This window comes from Odontomachus brunneus, unplaced genomic scaffold, assembly GCF_010583005.1.
Source record: "Odontomachus brunneus isolate Ranch 3 - 2012 unplaced genomic scaffold, Obru_v1 Obru_scaffold_013, whole genome shotgun sequence".
In the NCBI taxonomy this organism is placed as follows: Eukaryota; Metazoa; Arthropoda; class Insecta; order Hymenoptera; family Formicidae; genus Odontomachus; species Odontomachus brunneus.
The window spans coordinates 1,801,206-1,817,578 of NW_022639463.1; the positions used below are offsets into that span (position 1 = coordinate 1,801,206).

General features: G+C 38.9%; 1 protein-coding gene across 1 annotated transcript in view; it reads right to left on the reverse strand.

Moving 5' to 3' along the window:
• Positions 1–16,373, reverse strand: part of LOC116840939 (homeotic protein ultrabithorax-like) — a 93,792-nt gene that overhangs the window by 36,499 nt on the left and 40,920 nt on the right.

Here is a 16,373-nt window from a genome sequence, read left to right on the forward strand (position 1 = left end):
ATTTTATCTTTAAATAGAAATACATGCAGTTTTGCGATCAGAGAAGAGATATATAATGATATCGACAGGCGAGAGATTATGGGTCGAGATCAATCTGAGTGCCGAGTTATTATCTGATTAATGCCGATCACTTCATTAACGTCAAGTGTTCACGCGTGTGCTACCTTGATCAAGGTAGTAATCGATATCTCCAATAAAATTATTTTGAGCTCCTCTCCATGTACGTTGGCGGAGATCACTTTACTTGTCGATAAAGAGCGGATCTTTCATAAGCTCAACTAACCACATAACTCTTGTGCTGGCAGACGAGTAGAATAAGAGAAAATACGAGGAGGTGATCGGCCTTTCCTCGAGGTGGACTCATGCGAGCGGTCCTGTAGACCTGGTTGTGAAGAAAAAAGACAGAGAAGAAGGGCGGGAGAGAAAGAGAAAAGGATCGAGCGAGCTTAAGGTAAAGAGCGTGCAAGGAAGAGAAGAAGCGAGGGCAAAAAACGAGAGAGAAGGAGAGAAAGCTCCGAGAGAGAACCAGCCGGGTAGACATAGCTCTCGAGTCTGCACGACGAGTTTATGCGATTTTTACACTCGATCTGATTTTTTGGCGGCGCCCCTCGCTCGTACGAGACAGATATATGTCCCATGGCCATACAAGAGCCGCGCGTATAAAGACATCGAAACGAAGCCAACGAGAATTCCTCACCCCATCCTCTCTGCTCGCTTCTCTTCTCCCTTCATCGGCTTCCTCCTTCTCGATTCTCGTTGCCCCATCATCCCGTTTGCCACCATACTTGGTATACCCTTCTTTCCTACCAACCGCCTCCCTTCGTCCTCTCCTTTTCCGCCTCCTTCTACACCGGGTTCGAGATGGGTTACAAGAAGACGAAGAATCAAAGGGCCTCGCCCATAACCGGTTCAGTCTTTCTCCCGTCATCGCGCTTACCTACTCCCTCATGACTAACCGTCGACTTAACAACATGCTTACTTAGTCCATATGGACCGTAGATAACACCAGCTTCTCGGTCAGGTAAGTGTATTATTGCACATTTACCAAATCGTTGACGATAATGTGCGCGAAAAGTGAGAAAACAGTTGCGTTATCGTACCTGTTCAATTTGTAAATGTCCAATATAATTAAGAGAATTCGCATAATTTGCGCATACATCGTAATACACTTGATAAAAACCTGTATTAGACTTTGATACGCAATATCCAGAATTGGTTTCTTTTTAGCGAGACACGTTGGGATCGTGTGTGTTACATACGGAGCAAACTTGTAGAGAATAATAAGCTGCTGACACAGAATTCAATAAATGACTTCTTTTGTGAACTACGAAGGCATTACATGAAAAGAAGTATGATAATAAATGCATTGTGAAGAGTAGAATTGTTACAGTGGTTCTAGAGCTATAAGGCGAAGAAAAGACTCGAAGGAAGCCAGGGTATGCAGGTTAGTACAACGCGTACAGGCCAGCCTTCCCGCGTACATAACCAACGACATGTAAGAGTGCAAAAGCGAGTCCAAGGAGTTAAAAGAAGAAATGCACAGAACAGCGTCCACTCATCACGCGGCGTGTAGCCGGCCTTTACATAAGCGACCATGCCGCCTGGCGGTGAGAGCGAACGAACGCTTTTACAACTCAATGCTGCATCCCGAAGGCTCCCCCAAGGCTTTCTTTCTCTCCCTCTCTCTCTCTCTCTCTCTCTCTTCCTGTCTCTCTCTTACTTTCCTTCATCCCTACGCCGTGTATCTCGCTCACGCTTAAGAGGGTGAGTTGTATAAACGTACACATAGATGTAGCATCATCAATTCGTTCATTCTGATATGGCTGCTAAAAATAAATTTGCAACTAAAAAACTCGCTAGAGCTTAGCTAATCTATAGTAGTAATATAAGAGTTTTCTATGTTACAGTAACTAAATATTACAGCTACATGAGTTTAATGATTGTACCTGATAAAGCTTGACATTATAGCAGATTTGTTGGTGCTGCAAAGACGATTCTCTACCAAAACCAACGGAAAATATAGTTTAAAAGTTCGATGAAATATATTCGTTGAGATGACTAATCCTTTTTTGCTGTTGTGCCGAAAGAAATCTGGTACTTTAGCGAATCTCATTATAGCTAATAATCAGTTGTTCTAGCAATAGAAGTGACTTTGTAACATTTATCAAAGTCTATATGAGATAGTGATAGAAATCAATATTTATAGTGATTTTTCCTTATTAAGTATGTTTAACCATTATAGTGATTTATAAAATCATTTAATGCTAATGAACCGTATTGCTCCATAAAATTAACAATACCAATCAATCAACGATTCAACGAACCAGAAAAATTCAATTTACTTAGAAAAGCCGAACAGAATACGAGGGCGAAAAATCAATAGTTTGCTGGTACAGTATCACCCAATAATCTTTGACGGTTCTGTAAATAGATTTCGAGGTGCTCCGGCACCAACCCTAAAAGGAAAAGCTCTTGGAAGCTCTTATCTCTCAACATCCCCCGCGTATCTCTTATCCATTATACGTTTGCCTTGCTTCATCGATCCTTCTCCCGCTTAACGAGTTCCAGGCGAGTTTCTCTACTTATAAGGCAACACATCGTGATAATAAAGTAATCTGAACAACCGTTATGTGTTTCGTAATATCAAGATTATTAAGATTAACGGTATCTCAAAAATTCAGACAGAATGGCATCTGTGTGCAACTCAAAATATAAAATCACTCGGAGAAAGAATATGTGAGATGTTGCTATTTTTCTTGAATATATGATTAACAGTTATGATGCACGAATATGTAATCACGATATGTGCACGGAAAAAAAGGTTGGTTGAATTAACCAAATATCTGGTCGAATATGAACGATCCAGAAATTCCGATTGAAATAACCCGAATTCTGTTTAAGTCAACCAAACATCTTGTTAACTTAAACAGAATTCGGGTTACACTGAGAGAAAAATTATTTTAAAATCAACAAATATTTCCTTGGTGAGTACCATTAACATATTTACTTAAATCTACATTCTCTTTACTTAAATCAGATATTGTTTATTTAAATCAAGTAAACAATATTTGATTTAAGTAAAGAGAATGTAGATTTAAGTAAATATGTTAATGGCACCCACCAAGGAAATATTTGTTGATTTTAAGATAATTTTTCTCTCAGTGTATTTCAATCGGAATTTCTGGATCGCTCATAATCGACCAGATATTTGGTTAATTCAACCAAACTTTTTTTTCCGTGTGTGATAGAAAATTCTGATAACTCTAGGCTTAATAAATTAATAATATATTTCGCTAAATTAATAAATAAATAAGTAAATTAATAAATTAATTAATTAATATCGCTGGTCCGCGTTTGTATACATAATGCTAGGGTGTTGATAACTTGCGAGGTTTTTTTTCATTTGAAATATAGAATCAATACTTTTTTTAATTTATAATAATTACGAAATTTGTCGAAGATATTGATTAACAAAAAAATATGCGCGGTTTATGATCTCTTATTGGAGAAAAGATTATCTCCGCTCGCTAAGAAGGAATAAAATTTTCTCGAATTATGAATATTAAATAAAGTCGATAAAACATATTACATTTAAGATCAGTATATCGCATATAAAATGTGTCCAACAAGCAAAATACAATTACGATATAATGCAGCGATAACGCAAAAAATGACAGATATTACAATTTGATTCACGTTGACATCATTAAACTTTTAATATGCACAATATATGACAATGCATTGAAATTGATATATTATTCAATTATTTATTGGCTATGAGCAGAATAATAGCAATATAACAATCTCGTCCTAAGACTAATCGTCTCTACTGAGTGCAATAATTGCTTTATCGTCCAGCAAAGAAAGCTTTCTTTCTCTCGTTGCTTTTCCACGTGCAAAATGCTTTTCACCGTTCGTCAGTATAACGCGCTACTTTATCATCTCGTGTCTTATGATCCCGTACGATCCACTAAACACGTGCTTAATGAGCAAGACATCCTAGAGGACCTGCACGGGTTTACCCGAGCATACGCTACAGTATGCCATTCGGCTTTCTGCGATAATCCAGTGTTATGTCATCGCTGTCCCGACACATTTCCGAAAATTCAAAATACAAATTTGATGGATTCCAGCTGCGGTTGGCCGTTGTTGCAATTTAACCGGGAGAAACGTCTTTAAAATTGCTCAATAACAACAGGAGTGTGTAACATTTTAATTACGCATTATATTATGTTATGCAACTGTAATTCCGCACGAGTGGAAAATTACGCAACTAACGTGTGTTGCTTACCACTTAAACGTTATATTGCGTGTTACTTTCCGTCATATTACGACAATGTGACAGTTGCATATCTGTGTTTGCTGCGTGAACGTTAAAATTAATTGTCTGTCGAATAACAAGAATCAGATCATAATAATCGCATGCATTAATTAAAAAAAAAATAAATCAATCTATACTTATTGTGATGCTAATTATGCTATAATGTATCGTGAAATACACATCACGCGACGCCAGCTAGCGCTTCCGACGGCAAAGAGCTCGATGAAATTTAGTATTATGAGAGAGGCATGGTAATAAACATAATTCGTAAGTTTATATATAGATATATTGCTTGCGATTTGGAAGTGTTGTCATTTCGTGAATAAACTGAAGTTGCAATGCGATGCATTTATAACAATGCAAATCGCGATTATTCATCGCTCAAAGAATGGTCCGTAATCAATGCGATTGAAATCAACGTAATTATCAAATTTGTATATAGATTCATGTCTCAAATATACAGTTATAGACAGATATTATGTAAAAATAATAAATAAAATTTGATTCGACTCACATCGAAACAAATCGAGACGATTTCATATAAAATAAGATATAAACGGATACAATTATGTTTCACTAGAAATATTATTTTTAATTAACTATAACCTCTCCCGCGACGTTCGCTTAGCTCGCGGGGTTAAGCCTACATTCGGTTTAATTGCGTAAAAGTGTTTAATTGTGTAAACACAGTTTCACTTCTGTATGTTTACCTCGACTCCGGATATTCAAATAAAACAGGTTTTCATTTACGTTAAAGAATTTAAGAAAATGCGATGATAACCACGTAATTAAAATGCCGGAGCACGCACACAAATTGTAGACATAATCTGTAGGAGGAAGTTAGTGGATGTTACTATACGAGAGTGTATATGAAATGCAAATTGCGGCATTATATTTTTTTATACAAAGAGTACTATTACTGGACCTTTGTACGTTTGCATGAAACCCGATGTATAATGAAATTGTTTCAACTGTGTCATATATTGCACGGAAGGAAACATTGATCTTTGATAACAAATAATTTTCTGCATTATATCGAGCTTGGAAAATATATTGTGGTTATGATTCGCTAATTAAGCGGTTTGTCTCATCTCAGTGTAAATTTTGGCAATAATACAAACTCCGTTTCACACTAATCCGGATATACACATTCACCGCACACACGCGCGAATACATATGTAGGCTCAAGCTCCGGTAAAGGCTACAGCTGTTGCGTCTCACTTCTCAATGAGGGAACTCCGGGATCAAACGACGACTTACATACCACTGCTGACGTCCAATCGACGGTGACATCGCGAACAAGCAGGTGACCGTATGAAATCACCGTAAGAAACGATGAGAAAATTAACTCAGTCGAATCCACGATAGAGTAGCTTCGAGCAACGACACAACGGCCATATTGGATGGCCTCGCCCCTCCCCGTCGCCGGCGACCGCTTGAACTGCCACGCAGCGGCCGGCTTCGGTTTTAGTCACATCGACCAGGTTCCATCACGGTACAAGTAGTAACTCCCATCCCGTGATGCTCTCTTGTGTACTTGGGGACGAGTCGCCATATTGGCATAGCGTGGACATGCGCAGATTGGGCTACCGGTCCGGGCTGAGCGTCTACTGAATTACGTTTACATTGTGTGTCAATCATCCCGCTTCGTTCGAGACCTTATATAAACAAATGCTTCTCACGAGCGAAATGATAATATCGTCCAAAGTGTTCCTACGAGACAGTGTGATTACATTCAAATTCTTTTATAGAGCATACACTGCCACGGCGTTATATGTGTGGTTAGGGTTACGCCGTAGTGAGATACTCGGAGAGTGTGACGTGTGTGATGATCCTGAGGTGTTGTGTTAATCATAGTGATTGGGCCAAGGTTGTTAGGCGTATAACGCCACTATACTTAGCTCTCAGACGACAGACGTGAGATATCACGTAGTCTCTTTGGTATCGACGCGAACTATTTCTGATACGTGCATCTATCGACAGGTCGGATAATGGTCTTCTCATGTGCGATAATACGCCTGCGCCAGGCGTACATACACATACTAGAGAGGAATATGTACGATGTGGTAACTTGTGTAAAATTTCGTATTGCAATCAGTAATTTATTTCTTTCACACTTATAGATTAATCGTAAGATTATATTTTGTAGTATATATATATATATATATATATATATATATATATATATATATATGAGAAAAGTAACAAATATAAAAGAATGAGGGCAAACGAAAGGAAGCACTTAAGTAATATACGAAAAATATCTCTGATGAAATCTGAAAATATTTAAAAATATATAAAAGATAGAGATAAAAGATACTTAATATATAAAAGATAGAGATAAAAAATTATGACATTGTGTTAAATATAATATTTTTTGGAGGATGATATAAAAGTAAAAAAGAGGAAAGAGAATATGATCACTATATATTTTTTTACTTGGAGGCTCATGTCAAACGACACATGACTTGGTGTTGACATATCTGTCAAAACACTGATGGTGAAGTTCTGATCTCGTGATATCCTTATGACACTCGAACGATGATCATTTGCTGTAGATTTCTATCTCATTGGTACAAAAAGTACACGACCTCGAGAGATCCTCCATAAATTTAAACGAGCATTTCAACAATATCTCTCGTCGAGCAATTCAAGCTCATATCTCCAAGGATGGATAGTGCATGTAGCAACATATAGAACGAAAATTCAAGCGCCTGACTCGTCTTCGGAAACAACGGTTATACCTTCACCGCGAACGGAACCCACCGGATAGTTTCGCGGGCGGAGCTAATTTACGTGAAGTCAGGCAATAAACATCGCTTCTCTCACTAGAGAATGCCGCCGAACGTGCATACACACATACATACCTATCCGCGCGCCGGCGAAGGAGCAAGAGAGAAAAGCGCCGCGATGCGTATGTGTGTATGAACGAGAACCATACGCACGTAGGGCGCAACAGTAGCCGTAGCGCCGGTTAATTAGGGTTTAAGTTTATGAGGTGCAGGCGCGCACGCCCCACCTCTGCTCGCCCCATCTCTCTCCCTCCCCCTCTCTCTAGACCCTTTGCAACCCCAACGTCTACCCATCCCCTACGCGCGCTACACACAAACCACCACCAGCAACAGCAGCATCGCCCTTTGCATTCTATCCCGTAACACACTCCCAAGCGCACGGCCATGTATACATGTGCGACCGGGATATCAAACTTCACACGCGAGAGCAATAATAAATGTTGGACGTTCGCAGCTTTGCAGGTTTATCGCTGTTACCGCAGATTTACGTGGATTCACGATGCAAAAAAAGAGGAAGGGAAAAAAAACAGAAAAACGGATAAACGTTGGAGGTGTAGGGCAATGAAAAGATGGTGATTAAAGTTTCCGCCGGCTCGCAATTGCGCGCGATGAAAAACCGCGATACCTCGTCATTGTTCGAAGTCTATATTCGCGTCGACCGGCGCGAATATTCGCCGAGTATCGCAGCACGATGTTACGATATGCAAAATCTTTACGACCTTCGTAATTATCTGCGCATCTGATTCTATCTTCTTTGTTATTGCTCGGGAGTCATCATCAGAAGCGTGACGACATGTGTGCGGCGATGCGCATCGTTGATGTTAATTACATGTTATGTCGTTCCTTTTCTCATGAATATAATCATAATAAACTTCGACCCAGCCAAATTGCTTCCAACATCACGTTTCTTTCGTCCAGGTATCGATGTTTCGGCAGGAATAACGCGGTACCGATTTCTCAATTGGCACAACAACCTGCGCTGTGTACCACCGAAACCGCGCATGTAGCAGGATCGCTTAACAACACGGCGACTGACCACTCGCGATTCGCCCGCTCCATAATTACGCGAGTGCCTTTCGGCAATCAAATCAGGATAGCGTGTAAAAGATCCTGCTGCTTTCTCGGAAATAATGATTCCGCGAAATCGCCGTGTTAGCGCCGATTGCGTTAAGAGAAAACGTGATGCACGGGATAGCTATGTATGTCGTTTTTCGACCGAGTCGCCACGAAGAACGAAGCCGTCCGAAACCGCTTTATCAATCTCTTTTAGTCCCGGGTTCAGCGCGTTCGCGTGCTCCAAATCAACCCTATCAGCTGGAAATCTCCTGTCGCGGGTTAGTCTCCGGCGAAACATTACTTCGCGTGCTGCCACATTGCCGCAGACGGACAAAAAGCGGCCGCAGATAAGCCCGCGGTTCTGAGAAGTGTGTTTTAAGAGACGCGCGTGATATGTTCGACTTTCGAATGTGACACTGTGGACAATATTAATGGAAGAAACCCATAGTAGATAGTTCTCTCTTGTGTGATTAGGGTAGTCGCGGAGAGTATCACTGATGAGAATCAGAAAAATTGGGATAAATTCCGATGTTTCTTCTAGCGTATAGGTCTTCAAAACATGGGTCAACAGGAATGACTCCTGCAGAGTTATATTTCGGAAAAGAAGAGAAGAGAGAGAAAGAGATTGAAGGTTACCATTAGATTTACGTCGAGGTTCTCCTCCGGAGGATTGGGTTGAGGATTCTCAGAATTTTGTTCGTAATTTAAAAGAAAAATTAAATAAAATTCATCAAATTCTTCAAAAAATTAAATGAAATTCTTCAAAACATAAGTCAACAGGAATGACTCCTACAAAGTTATATTTTAAAAGAGAAGAGAAAAGAGAGAAAGAGGTTCAAGGTTACCATTAGATTTATGTCGAGGTTCTCCTCCGGAGGATTGGGTTAAGGATTCTCAAAATTTTGTTCGTAATTTAAAAGAAAAATTAAATAAAATTCATCAAATTCTTCAAAAAATTAAATGAAATTCTTCAAAACATAAGTCAACAGGAATGACTCCTACAAAGTTATATTTTAAAAGAGAAGAGAAAAGAGAGAAAGAGGTTCAAGGTTACCATTAGATTTATGTCGAGGTTCTCCTCCGGAGGATTGGGTTGAGGATTCTCAGAATTTTGTTCGTAATTTAAAAGAAAAATTAAATGAAATTCATCAAATTCTTCAAAAAATTAAATGAAATTCTTCAAAACATAAGTCAACAGGAATGACTCCTACAAAGTTATATTTTGAAAGAGAAGAGAAAAGAGAGAAAGAGATTCAAGGTTACCATTAGATTTATGTCGAGGTTCTCCTCCGGAGGATTGGGTTGAGGATTCTCAGAATTTTGTTCGTAATTTAAAAGAAAAATTAAATGAAATTCATCAAAATGTTAGGAAGAAATTGATACTTAATTCAGAAAGGATAAAAAAACTATACGATTTAGAGGCAAGAAAATCTCTTTTCGAAGAAGGACAAAAAGTTGTGACTATCGGGTTGTCGATATTAAAAAGGGTTAGATTCCATTTCCTCAAATTAAAACGAGGACGTGTAACTTCAGATTTGTTGTAAGGAAAGCTATTGTTAAGAAGAATCACTAAAATTTCTATCGTTTTATTAGATACATTTACTTTAACGTTTTTCACTATTACGTTTAACTTTTTACTATCACTATAACTTTTACGTTTTTCTATTTGTCGTTACGGTTGAGCTGCACACATAATTTTACCGCGGTATAAATAAAGCTTCAACATTTATTAGACTAAATCTTTCTAATAGCTTCACTCGTGACTGGATATAATATAATACGATGTAATGTAACACGATATGATATGATACTGTCGAGCTGTCAAAACAGATAAGTCGAGTAATCAACCGCTATAATGTGTACATGTATCCAGACACGATACGAATAATTAGAAAGACTAATGAGTTTCAATTTACTAGGATTTTTCAATAATTCTCACACCATATTAGCATATTTATTATGACGCATAGCATATGCATCATAGCTGTTGATTGTTCAATGAAACGGCAATGATATCTCAATTATTATTTAGAGGTTGTGGAATTTATAATGTAAGCCATAAAATCATAGCGTCATTCGTTTCATCTACGTTAGTACAAAGAAATAGCTAATAAATTGAAGAAATTTGCGTTTACGATATCAAAACAAGTGAACAAGTCACTACGTAGCAACAAACTATCTACCAGTTCTCGCGTTTCGATCACTTGCACGCAATAAAAGGATTTTTCCTTGCTGTTTCTTACTGTCCGTATTTGATAAAAAGAAAAACGAATGTTAGTCGGATTAGCATCATGTTATTGTATGAAATTGCAGATTAAAAAATAGATTGAGCACACTTACACGACAAATATTACTAATATTATCACGAAAGTGTGCTATTTATATTTTTATGCCAATGAAACATATCTTTTTGGAGTCACTATAAGAAATAATACTAGCAATCTAGAACAAAATAAAATATTTCAGTGTTTATCCAAAGATATTGTTCTTTCTAAAAATAATATTTATTTAATTTGTAACTTAAGTTTTTATCCCCTTACTCTCTCTGTCTCTCTCTCTCTCTAAAATATATTACTGCTCCAAATGTAAAATTCCATCCATTGTTTGATTAATTACTATTTTTGTACCTCAATCATTAGAATACATATATGTATTTATAGTCACAATATATTTCGCTATGATATTTTAAATAAGTGATTTTTGCTCGATGACCGAGAAAATGAGAGCATAACGCAACAAATCGGCTTCGTTTAATATTAGGCACTCGAGGAGGGTAAAAATGAGAGGGTCGGAGATGCATATGTATGTCTAGTACATAATATATATCCGACAACGCTGTACGGTGTAATTAAATCATGCCGACGGTTTTGCAATTAAACTCGATTATTTGCCCGTCGCTAGCCGCCCTACACCGGTCGCGATTTAACTCTTTCAAGCCCCGCGTGCCCACCCTTGGGTAAGTCTGATATCACTCGCGGAGCGAAATAATCCGTACACTCAATTGTGCCGGGGGTGATTCCGAAACACGTTCTTTAGAAAGTTTAATTGTCTGAAGATAAGATGGATGGGATTAATTACAAATAACTTGACTTACGCGAGCGGGATTAGGATTTCCTCTTCAATTATTCAAAGTGGTGTCTAGATAATAGATCATTCCGACAAATTAAATAGAATGTGAGAGCGTTGATTCAAATTATTTATACAAACTAATAAATTATGTGGTTTTAAAATAAATTGATTGCGTGTGATATGTCTTAATATATTTCGAATCCTCTAAAGTGATATAACTTTTAGCATACTGGTTCGCCTTTGGATTGCGATATTTGCATTTTAAAATGTGGTCTCGAAGATCAAATTCTGAAAGATAGTAAGAAATGTCCTAAACGTTTGCAAAACGTGATTATACGCGGAATAGTTATGTCGTAAGTTACTTTCGCTCTGTAACGCTTTTAGTAAGAACAGATATTTTACGTTGTGTGTGTTTTTTTGGAACAGTAAATTAATGGTTCATAATACGTGAGTACAAGTGTTTGAAAAGCATCTCGATTACATAATTATTACTGCATTAATATTTTGGTGAAACGTGATATATAAAAGTAAAAATTAATGTACAACAATCTCCGTATTGATGTAATATATGATATCAAAATAGAGATGAATTCCCTAGTAACGATTTCTTTAATTCTGATATAATATCAGGTCTCATTCCTTAGTTCAAGACGGGAGTCGATGGCGGGAAGATAACAGGCGGGAAGTAAAAAAATGTGTTAACCGTTACTGATGTCCCAAACGTTCGCTACATTATGTTGGTTTCCTTTTTTTTAGACGGAAAAACGGCAGAGCCCATTCCCAATAGCAAGAACGCAACTTTCACCTGGGAAAAGTCTGTTTTGGAGTTTTTTACGAGTCTTTCGGGCAGGACCTTAGATCTACGCTGACAAAGAGACAAAAAATTCTACGGCCGTAAAAAAGCACAAGTCGGATACTTTCCCGCGTCTGCTCACAATCTCTTTTCAAATAGAAGAGATGTATTAGGTATGGCCACATGGGGGGTTCACGTTTCGATCATTCGCACGCAATACGGGGACACTATTTTTCCTTGCCGTTTTTTACGGACTGAAAGAGAACTCTTTGTAATTTTGTGAAATCTAATACTTAACTTTTTTGGTAACAAGGAACTAAATGTATAATTCATAGAAGATAGAAACACGCGATGTTTTATTACCAATACGATCGTCGGAGAGAGGTAATTAACTTTGCGACTTAGTTTGTGCTATTCTGTTCTGCCTTCTATATTTTGTTCCAACATCTCTATCTCTCTTTCTCTTTCTCTCTCTCTCCGTTTTGAGGAGCGAGAGGGCAAAACGCAGGATGCGACAATATCCGGCGCCCCGGCGCCCGACAACTGATAACGCCAAGGGATGTTTATGCGGTTGTTCATAATAGGCTCCAAGTTACGCCCGCCCGTTTGAATAGCGAACATAAGTACAAAAGTACTAAATTTTCTATCGATATACACACATATATGTATATACATTGTAGCGGGTGCAAAATATATTTGCCTAATAACTAATTCTAATATATAGATGGTGTGTAATCCGATTAGAATTAACCAACGTAAGAGATACTATATCAACCGCGACGCATTTTGCTCTCGTTAACAATTTCTGGATTATCTGACGAATTGTATATTATGTGCAAATGTTCATTCTGCAAAATCTGCGGGGATAAAGCCGAGGAATAAAAAGTGGACAGTAAATTTCAATCTCAAATGTTATTCCCATAATACGTCGTGCGAAATGATTATAATGTTTTTAACGATATTTGCGGACGGAGGGATGAACTTGGCAATAATTTCAAGCGGGCAAATTTTATCGATGCCGAATGAATCAACCCGTAAAAAGGGAAGTACTGCCAGCTCAATGGCTTTCGTATCTATATGTAAATAAAGTAGAAAGAGCTGGTGCAGGGAAAAGAAGAGGCGGCTATTTCTCTCCACGGAGCGTCGCGTAATTTACGTGAGGACTGAAGATAGCGAAGGGACTTAATTCACGTGCCACCAACGAAAAAATAGAATGGTCCCCTGTGAGATGGAAACATCATTCGCTACTCTTAATTTTCTCGATTGCATAAAATTAGCGATCACAGTTCACGTAGTGTTTTTTTAATTAACAATCAGTTAAAAATTGCGTCTTGGAAAAGACGCCAAGCTACAAGATTTTACCAACGCGTCCAAGTGTCCAATCATTATGAATTATAAATTATTCTTTTATTGCTAATGTTATGTCACCTTGTTAACTATTCTTGTTACTAAAGTTATGCTATATTGCTAACATTATATTTACTGAAGGATCAGAGTATTCTTTGGGAAACATTATTTTGTAATTATTTTTAGAAAAAGTATTTTCTATTTTTAATTTATCTTCCAAGCGTCTCTCGTTACAATTTTAACGTACGCGCAGAGAATTTTATAATGAAAATTATTACAGAATTTTATAACCGATTAATCTTTCATTTTATATTAAAAGTTAAAAAAGTTAATGTTTTTAACGAATTTTATTATACTTAGAGCAACATAGACTTTATTGACAGTCTTTTCCTGCTCAGAAACATAGTAAAATTGAAAAGAATTTATATGAAAAAAACTATAATATTCTCTCCATGTAAAGTTGGATTAGTAAATACCAACAATTTCTGGCTTTTCCGATGAAAATATTCTGTTTTCTTATCGAGTAGTTCTGTTTTCGTATCGAATAACACATGATCCAACCATTTCCTCCAATACAGGAATACTTAATGCCCGCATTTGACTTTTTGATTCTAAAGGATCATAACGTACTTCTGTAGACTGAAATAATAGTTCGCCACGGCTGCCACACCCAGTATTGTGTGTGCACACATACTTATATGTACCCCGTTGCCTTATGCGCTTGCTTTGGCATTTTACATAGGGCATATATGTACCAATGATATATAATACGCTTGGACACACCTATAAACACACACGTGTATACATAACGGCAGGTACATACGGCTGTGTACAAAGATCTATGTCTAAATAAGAGCGTAGGAGTCACGGGGAGTCGAAAAGACAGTGAGACGCGAATGTTGAATGAGAAAGAGAGAAAAATAGACGAAAAGCCTGTCGTGTGATTGGTGGAAGGGATGCATAGAGACAGGTTGGCTCCTTGTGGAGGAGGGGACACAGAAGTACGACAGGGGGTTGGCGGGAAGGCGGTGGTGGTTCTTCGTTCGTTCACGTTCGTTTCTGCGTCCCCACAGACGTCCGACCGCTGATCTACGATTCCCTCGCGCATAGCGAAGCACATAACTTTCATCTTATACCTCCTCGTGAGATCCGTACAATGATATTACCATCCACGTGTTTGGAGGCAACCCCGAAAACAGCAAGAACAAAGGAAAAGGGAGAAAAAGAAGGATGATGATTTCAAGAAAGGAAGTTGTTAAATCTTCCGAACGCCTTCACGCCGGAGGAACACGTATTTCAGAATTTCGGTATTCACACCGAATGAACGTTGGAAAACAACGAGAAAATGGCGAGGGCTGTCCAATAAATCTCGAAGCCTGACAATTTGTGAGGAAGATCGTCGATAGTATAAACAGCAAAAAGGCGGGAAACTAAAAGTCAACATTAAAACACGATAAAAAGCTGATACATCACACTAATGATAAATAGACTACGAAGATCGGTATTGTTTCACCGATAAATATCTTCCAGTCGAGATTTGTTCATTTGAAGAAGTAACGTGAGGGAAAGCGCATTAGCATGCGCAATTTGTTAAAGAATTACTTTTCCGATAAGAAATACTTTATGCGGAGAAGTAGCGTCGCAACTTATATTACACAAACTCGAAAATCTTGAAGATACGGAGTAAGCATTTTGTAGCGTCGCCCAAGGAGGGAGAGAAGAATGGAAAGTATCCGCCCCTTTCCTCGCCCAGGTTGAACTCGTGCAAGCGGTTAACGCAGCCATTTCACGCCTCGGAAAGCATCCAGCTTCCTCATCCAAATTCTAACCGAATCCACGGAAACCTCTCTACGGCTGTGGTACGAGGATTTCTATTTAGCAGTGACTGGAAAATGGTAGAGACAATTGAGCGAGATAGGAAATGAATACATTATCATCCCGCAAAAATGAACGCGGGAGACTGAACACTAGAATTATATCTGGACTATTTATCCGTCAAAGGCTCCTTCGTTAATTATCGTTTCGTCGTGACTTCAACGCGACAGGCATTGTTAAAATTATTACTCCAATACTTGGATCAACGGCAATTTACACCTCACTTCGCAATCCTGTCGATTTTATCTCTTCTTCATCGCAAAATCATCATCGGCTGCGTAATAATACCGAGTCGCGGTTCTGCTCGACGATGGGAGATATCAGGGTGGATCTGAATTTCGTCATTTTCCTTCGTCCTCTTTTTCTCTCTCTCTCGATGCCCCGGCCGCGCGAGTTTTTCCATAAATCCGACTGATCCCTACCTCTCGCTACGTAGCAGAACAGCTTAAAGCAAGTATCGATCACGAAGGTTGAGGGAATTACGGTCCGTGAGCGATTCTCCATTGCCTATACCAAGTGGTTATTTCTGCCATACGTCGTGTGCCATAGGAAAGGGGCGGCAACCGCAGCAGCACGACTGTCCTTTCTCTCACCCTCCGTCGGCGTAGCCATACTCGGCTACCCCAATTCTATCCCCAAGAGCCAATATTTATTGATCACCCTCGAAGGCATCGTTCCGTGCACTTTCTCTTCTCGCGCGCGCTCTCTTTCTCTATCTCCCCGTGTGTGTGTGTCCCCGCCCGTTAAACCCTTAAAAAACAGACGTCGCGCTTCCGTGGCCTCGTCGAGGCGCGCTCGCAGCTGTTCTACGCGATCCTTTCCTGTCTTCTCGCGAGGGACGATTTCGTCCGAGCCCCCACGATGAAAATTCACTCTACGACTCTTTATTCTTGGAAGTTCACCTTCTACGTCGATCCGAACCGAGAGGAGTAATTCAGCAAGACGCGGGGAGAGAACGTGGGGGGGAGGGAGGCAGGGAGGGTGAGCGAGCATGACATCTGCGTGGCTCTCGAGAACCCAGGCGGAATAAATTTGATAAAGAAGAGAGGTTCTCTTTCCAAACTTTCAACTTTTCTATGGAATCGATTTCAAGAGATTTGGCGAAGGAGGGGGGGGGGGG